The sequence below is a fragment of the Heterocephalus glaber genome, unplaced genomic scaffold (genome assembly GCF_053883595.1).
Source record: "Heterocephalus glaber isolate CG9 unplaced genomic scaffold, H.glaber_assembly_v1.0 deba00001504, whole genome shotgun sequence".
In the NCBI taxonomy this organism is placed as follows: domain Eukaryota; kingdom Metazoa; phylum Chordata; class Mammalia; order Rodentia; family Bathyergidae; genus Heterocephalus; species Heterocephalus glaber.
This window is the reverse complement of record NW_028258324.1, coordinates 8,186,127-8,194,597: the sequence shown is the minus strand read 5'-3', so window position 1 is coordinate 8,194,597 and position 8,471 is coordinate 8,186,127. Positions and strand designations below refer to the sequence as shown.

The 8,471-nt window shown below is 38.1% G+C and overlaps 1 pseudogene; it reads right to left on the bottom strand.

Moving 5' to 3' along the window:
* Positions 1–7,307: 7,307 nt before the first annotated feature.
* Positions 7,308–7,865, bottom strand: LOC101718236 (single-stranded DNA-binding protein, mitochondrial pseudogene; annotated as a pseudogene).
* Positions 7,866–8,471: the final 606 nt, after the last annotated feature.

The window sequence follows — 8,471 nt, the reverse complement described above, 5'->3', positions numbered from 1 at the left end:
AGGAGGATTTTTGGGAGTTCAAGGCAAGCCTGTTCTACATAGTGAGTTCAAGGCCAACAAGAACTATATAGTGAGACTGTCTCATAAAACCAAAAAGTCATGATGTTGAGAGGTGGGGACTTTAAGTGGTGCTTGGTCATGAAAACAGAGCCCTCGTGATGGATCAGGGCTGTTCTCATGGGAGATGAGTATGTCCATTCTGGAAAGGGGTTGTCATAAAGAGTCTTCCCCTCATGCACTTGCTTGGCCTTGCTAGATGCTGTCACTATAACCTTGGACTTCCCAGCTTCCAGAACTGTGAGCCAAATAGACTTCTTTTCTTTATAAATTACCCAGCCTGGGAATGGGGAAAAAATAAGAACCAAGAGAGATTATGTAGTTGTGCAGATTTCCAATGATGAATGTCATTATATTGTATACCTAAAATGTACCAATAAAACTAATTAAAAAATAAATTACCCAGCCTGTATATTCTCTTATGACAACAGAACACTAAGATAGAATTGTATGTGCTCTTTGATCAATACTTAGGACATACTACTGTGTACTACACTTTGTTTTCAAACAAAGGGTAGTAGCAGAAGGAGGAGGGTGAGGGAAACATAAACAGTAAGGGTAATAACCGTAGGCAGGCAGGCTGTCACATTTAAAAATTTGCCTGTAATCCCAGCACTCTGGAAGACTGAGGCAAGACAATCTCAAGGCTCAGTGTCAATCTCCAGTACTGAAGAAAGAAAGAAAGAAAGAAAGGGAGAGAAAAAAAAGAAAATTGGCTTCAAGTCATTCAGAGTGATGACTCCAAATAGGTAGAGTGATGAAAGTGTGTCCCAGAAGGAATTGCACCTGGAAGTCATAAGGGGTAACTTGGAAATTCGATTGACAGTACTTGTAGCTGCTAGCTCAGCATTCTTTCTTTCCTTTACATGATGTGGTCAGAAAAGGAGGTCCATGATTACTTTTACTGAGATGATATAATTCATGAAAGAAGGAAGCTTCTACTTTTCATGTTTTTAAAACTTATTTGCTACAGAAAAAGAGGGTTATCAACTCAGTCTCTCCCATGTTAAAACAGTGTTTGTGAAATAAAAGATTTAGGATATCTTGGAATCCTAAGGCTTATGTTAGAGGGAAGGACAGGGCTCCCTAGGGGCCATTGCTCAAAGTCTCCCTAGAGAGAGACAAACACATCTCATGACCAGCCAGTCAGCCAAGATGTACGTTTAGAATAAATAAGACTTCTTAAGTTCTAGTAAAAACCTGTTAACTTCAGCGCAGTATGTGGGGTTTATTATTCAGTTAAAATAGGTAGTTTCTATAACAACAGCCCTAACTTAAATAGATTCATGTTCATCTCTTGGTTATGGAGGAAACCAGTGTTTCAAAGACTGTTACATTTTTAAATCAGTTTCAAGACTATAAAAAATGTTCTGGCTTACTACTTCATAAGGGACTGAGCTTGTCTCACTAAGTCGTCTCCATGAACTCTGAATTATTATTTTGGAGCAGAACTCAGCTACTTCTAATCCAGAAACTCATTTCCCTCTGTATGGCAGTGCAATCAAATTATCTGAAATCTCGGGTTTGGGCTGAGAGAGTTAAAGTGCAAGATGCTCAGAGTATAGATGCCCATCCACAAACCTGTCAGTAGGGCAATGGGAAGAGAAGGTTCAGGATGAAATGCAAGTATCTTGAAGGCAAGACCAGCATTTCTCAAACCACAACAAAAGACCATGAGATTTACTGAAATACTGCTCTCCTTTGGAAATAATTCTGCTTGTGCAAGTCCCTGCTATGATCACATTCAGGCCTTGAGATTTTCTTGAATGAAAGGAGTCTTTAAAATGAGGTTCTTTGGAAGCTTTCCTAAGTAAGTTCTCTCAAAAAGAGCCATAGAAGGCAGGTGCAGTGGCATATACCTGTAGTCCCAGCTACTCAGGAGGCTGATATTACATGAACCCCAGATGTTGAGACCAACCAAGGTATCATAGCAAGAAAATAAAGAAGGTCGCATAGAACCGTATCAAATACTGCAGCAGTGTTTAATAAGAGGGCAATAGAGTTGAGGCTATCAAATATGAAACTTAGGAGACATTCACAATCTTGGAGAAAGCAGTTTCTACCCAGTGGTAAAGCCACTGCCATTAATTTAACTCACAATTCTATGAGTTGGACAAGCAGAGCTGGGCTCATGCATGTGTCTGTGGCCAGCTCTTGGTCAGCTCGAGGCTCTAATTCTGGGGTTTGGCTGGCTGTTGGCTGAAGCAATGGGAATGACTGGATCATATTCACTCTATTAGTCAGAAGACTAACCTGGGTTTGTTAAGGTTTACATGGCATCTGGATGGGGTTCCAATAAAGAGTGCAAGGTCTCTTCAGGTATGGGCTTGAAACTGGCACTATGTCACTGCCCTGGCATTCTATTGGCCAAGTCATAAAACTAGGTCAGATTCAAGAGGTTGAGATAAACTTTTATGGGAAGAAATGCAAAATCAAACTGCAAACAGTTTGGATGGTGGATGCAGTGGAGGGGATAGAGGCTACTTTTGCAAACAGTCTACCAAGTTGCCTTTCTGTTTCTAAGAGCAGGGAGAGAAGAGCAACTTCAAATGTAAGTTCCATTTTTTTGTTTGCATAGGAAATCAATTCTTCCCAAGGGGCTATGTCTGTCTAGGCACCCACTGAGTAAATTGGTGGCAGCACAGTGATTACTTCCCTACTGGTTGATCTTAAGCCTGTAGAGCAGGCCTCTTTGTCCTGATTACCTTGAACATACTCTGTAGACCTTCATATTTGAAATGCTTTTAGTAATTGCTTGCTACCTGAGGGAACCATTTCTGGGAGGAATGTATAACACTAGCAGAAATGAACAATACAAAGGAGGCAATCAAGCCCCCATGACTTCTCGGAATGTCCAACAAAAAATGTCTTCTCAACACTATCCCTGATCTCTTTCTCAGGAGATGACCAACAGTCCCATAAAACTGAGGTAATTAAGCAGTCAATTCCCTAGGTGATTACCTTGGCAAACTATTTGTAAAGAAGTTTGCCTTCCTCCTTCACTGTCACTTTGCGATGGGAGCTGTCTTTAGAATTTCTTTTTTATTAGTATATATTTGTAGTACACAGTGGTTACATTCTTTGTGGAGAATTGGTACAAGTACATAATACATCTCAATCCCTTTTCTTTTTCTTTCTTTCTTTTTTCTTTTTTCTTTTTTCGGTGCCGGGGATTGAACTCAGGTCCTTGCACTTGCACAGCAGGTGGTGAAACCACTGAGCTAAATCCCTGGCCCTCAATCCCTTTTCTTCATCCCCTTTCCCTTCCCTCCCTCCCCCTCCATTCATCTTTTGCTCCTTCCTTTTTTCGGTGCATGTTTGCAGTACATAATGCTTACATTCCTTGTATAGAATTCGTACATGAACATAACACCTTAATTTCTTTTTTCATCTCCTTTCCCAGCCCTCCCACTTCTTTCCCTCCATTTCTTAATCCTTTGCCCCATTGAGAAAGATCTATCTCCTTATTTCCCGTTATCTATCTTTAATTTTGCTCTTTATTTATACTTAGACCTTCTTATAGATGTACAAAGCCAATGATGACTCTGTATAGTCAATGGACCCCTTCTATGGATGGCCTTGGGGTTAGCAAATCACTGCTTCCTCTTCACAGGGCATGCAGCACCTGTAGCTTTTGTGAGAATTACAAACTAATTACAGAAGGCATATTAAGTGCTTCATATTTCAAATGCTGAAAAGATAGCTAATTGTTCCTCCCTTTGAACTTCATTTTACTATTAGTGATTAGCAACATGATTCACTCTGAAATGAGAGGATTGTGTTTTGAAGCATACTATTCATTTTTTCAAGCATAGCAAAAGGTTGGTAGCTCAGGGCAGAAGTAACTTCTTTCCCCTCCCATAGAATTAGAGCTGATTGGAAACTTCTTTCTTCTCAGCATTAGTTAATTATCATTTAGTTCTCACTGAATTAATGTATTATATTGTCCCATGCACTGGCCAAGGCAAAGAAGGTAGTGGTTCTGTGAAGCATAAATAACAACCACTGATATTCATGTAGCATCTTACAATCAGTGATGCTTGTTTATATCCATTATCTCAAAACAAACCTTAAGGAAGGTATTTTATTCCCATTTTACAGTTAAGAATCCTTAAGCTGAAGAAGTTTACATGATTCACAGTTACTTTACTAGCAAAAGGATGTGTGAGATTTTTGGCCAGGATCAGAATGATTCTAGAATTCTATGTACCTCCTTCTCCAAAACTGTGGAAGAGGGGATTAGCTGAATAAGTTTTGCTTCAGATATGCCTGGGACTGCCCTGTTCTATCCCTGGACTTCTGTGTTTGTTACAACTTTGTGCTTCTCTTTGTGATATTTGGTGATTACCATTTCTCTGCAGACAGAAGTAGAATTACAGCAGCACTAGGAAGTCAAGAAAAACTTACCATTAAAAGATATAGATATAGTTGGCCTTGGTCTTACATATTACATGAAGCATATTACAGACTTCATTGTAATATGGTTTCCCTTAAAATAGCATGGGAAGAATAGAATAAGCCTCTATAGATCTGGGCATGCTTCAAAATATTTTACATTATTAGTTCTGTAAAGAGCTGCTCTCCCTCTCCACAGTTCTCCCATTTAATTACCTTACCTCTTTTTTTTTTTTGTCTCTACAAGAATGTACAGTTGAATCCCAAACCAGAAAGTGGATATGTATTTAATATATGGGTCAATTGATATTTCTTCCTTTTTCCTTTTTGGTTCTGGAAAATGGGGTCTAGAACATCTTTATTGGAATTTTCAGAAACTGCCAATGATCTCTCCTAGATATCTGGCTCATATCCCACAATCTAACTGTTGGGCACTTGCATTTCTTTACCTGAGGGCTTTCCCTGGCACTGGAGCCCTCTTTGCCACCTACTGGGGAAGTTAGAAGTACTAGGGAGTTACCATCTCCTGAGAGCAATCCTCACTCAAGATTAACAGGAGCTGGTTGATAAATACTCCATCTCCCTTACCCCTCTGGCAGGATAACTTTGAGACGTGTGGCCTCCAGCATTGTTCCTGTGAGACTACACTCCAATTGCCTGCTGTGGGATAGCAGGCTTGACAGTGCACCTTTTATATAGTACTTTCCTTTTCACTGACTCATTTCCCCTACTCCCTCGTGTTGCTTCTTTCACCTCCCAAATAATTACTTACATTTGATTCCCGTTGCAGTAGATTCATTGTTTACTTTTGTGGGAATCCAAACTAAGAACCCTTAGTATTCAAGCATTAGAGCACTTCCCTCTGTGTTTGCTGAGTGCTAGTTCTTTCCGAAGCATGATGTTTGAAGAGCAAGGTTTCCCACATGAATTCTCCAAATTCAGTCTGGACAATCTTGCATGACCCATCTCTCACACAGAACATCTGTAGAGTACAGATTCAATAAAGAAGTCAGCTTACCTTTGTTTTTACTTTAGGATTTTCTAAGCTTTTTGAGTAAAGAACTCATTTTCTCTCTCATAGTGGCTGTTATATTCCTATACAATGTGATGGAAATTTTTTCTCTAGATGGACTCATAAACTATGGGAAGAGAAGCTGAGAACAGAATTCTGAGGCCAGCAGTTTCTTCTGTATTATAACAGATTTTTCAGAAATGATGTTAAGGCAAAATATTTTGGGTATAATCTTCCTGTAATCCAGTGTTAAAATCTTCCTACTCCTTATGTTTCTCTTCCTTCTCCTCCCCCTTCTTCTTTTCTATTTCTTTCTCTCTTTACATATCTACATATTTATAAATTCATTCATCTATTCGATTATTCACTCTTTAAGTTAACATTTGAACAATTATCATATGCCAGGAATAGTGCTGGGTACTAGGCGATGCAGTACATAAATGGACATAAAATTTCCTCCTTTCCAGAGAGAAGACTGTTTTGATACATTTTGGGTCTTATTTTAAAGCTAAAAGTATATTTTATGTCCCATCAATTTTAGGGAAAATAATTATTTTAAAATTAGATAAGAGGTCAAAAAAAGCTATCAGACTCCCAGGTAGCTTCTCTGTAGAAACTGATAATATGATCTAAAATTCATATGGAAACTGGCAGGACCCAGGATAGAAGAAAACATAGAAGTACATCTTTGTGGCACTGGACTATGTAATAATTTTTAAATATGACACCAAAATCACAATCAATACAAGAAAATATAAATTTGGCCTAATGAAAATGTAAAACTTTGTGTTTCAAAAGAAACTATCAAAAATGCACATAGACAACACACAGGATGCGACAAAAAATTTAAATCCTATATCTGGTGAGAAACTTGTATCTAGAAATATAAAGACCTCTCACAACTCCACAATAAAAAGACAACTTAATAAAAATGGATAAAAGATCTGAATAGCATTAATCCAAAGAAAATATACAAATGATAAACACATGAAAAGATGCTAGACATCATTAGTTATCATATACATTTAAATCTAGACAATAATGAAAATGCAACTTCTTACCCAATTAACATGGATATAATTAAAAGTATAATAAGTATATTGAAAATGTGGAGAAAATGGGACTCTAGCACACTTTTGGTAGGGATGTAAATGGTGTAATCACTTTGGAAAATATTCTGACAGTGTTTCAAAAAGTTAAGCATAGAGTTACTATGTGAGCCAGAAATTCTACTCTTAAGTATAGACTCAAGAAAAATTGTTCCATGTGAAGACACCATTTTCCTCCAGTCTTTGCCTAATTTTGGCATTTTTGTTGGCCTATGTTTTATTTTTTTTGTGTTTTAAAAAATTCTTTTATTGGTACATTTTAGGTATACAATACGTTTACATTTATCATTGGGTGCTTCTACCTGTACATGATGTATCTTGGTTCTTTTTTTTCCCCCATTACCTGTGAGCCCTTCATCCCCCCCCACACCCTTCCCTATTTACAGACTTTGTTTCCATTTTTTTTTCCTTTTCTCATAATTTTTCCTTTCCCTTCTTCCTTTTTCCCCTTCCCCTCTCACCACCCCTACACCTTTGGACCTTTTCCTATTTCAAATTATGAATTATTCATTTTAATCCTTATTTACATTTTCATTTTCTCACACTAGAGAAACTTTGATATTTACACATGTGTGTCCTATTTATTTCACTTAAGAGTATGGTCTCAATATGCATCCATTTAGCTATAAATGTCTCTAGTTTCTCATTCTTTTTTTCATTTTATAAAATATCATTTTAATTCTTGTCTTTAAAACTATAAAGATTATACATGATTTGAAAATGAAACTGTACCAAACAATGGCAAAAGAATCATCTTTTCATTCCTTTACTTTTGTCTGGTCACTCAAAAAGATAATATTATCAGCTATGATTGTTGTTGCTTGTCGCCTCACATTATTCTTATCCATGTATTCACCATAGTCTACTTTCCCTTCCACGAAAACTCAACACCCTTTTTCACATATTGATACTCTACATCTCTAAGGCCTGGCCGAAACACTGATATTCGGTGCCATGTCGTCTTTTGACTAACATCACCTATTTGGTATGCTTCACTGTCCCCTGATCGCCACATCTCATTTGTTGCTAGAGAAAATATGGTGATTGGATTTTTTCCTTCCACCTGTCTCATGACAGGGTCCTGACCCACTCGCCCAAGCAACTGTACCAGATTTAGAGATCTTTCAAGAACAAAACTGCTGGCTACTTCAGACTCATGTCTTACAAACTGATGAATCACCTGTAATAAAGGTCTTTGAAAAAGCATGGCTCCTATTTTCTTTTTTAACAATCTAATCTTTTGGGCTCTTCCTGACGTGCTAGCCAGCACTACCTCCACCATGGAGATCGCTTCCGGGGCATAGAAAAAGCCAGGCTCGTGACAGGAAAGAAGGCTTCTCGTTCTTTATGGCTGAGTAATACTCCATTTTATAAAAAACCCCACATCTTCTTTATCCAGTTTGCAGTTGATGGGCATTTGGGCTGTTTCCAAGCTTTAGCTATTACAAACTGTGGCGCTATAAACATGGGTGCTCACATATCGCTGTGGTATGATTATTTTAATTCCTTGGGGAAGACACCCAGCAGGGGAATAGCTGGGTCAAATGGGACCTCTAGCCCTAGATCTTTGAGGTATCTCCATACTGATTTCCACAGTGCTTGCACCAGTCTACACTCCCACCAACAATGGAGAAGGGTTCCTTTCTCTCCACACCATTTGTTATGGGTTGATTTCCTGATAGCAGCCATTCTTTCTGGGGTGAGGTGGAATCTCAGTGTTGTTTTCATTTGCATCTCTTGAATGACCAGTGATGTTGAACATTTTTTCATATATTTATTTGCTGCCTTTACTTCTTTGTCTGAGAAATGTCTGTTCATTTCAGATGCCCATTTTTGAATTGGGTCTTTGAATTTGGGGGGTCTGATTTTTTTCAATTCCTTATATATTCTAGATAGTA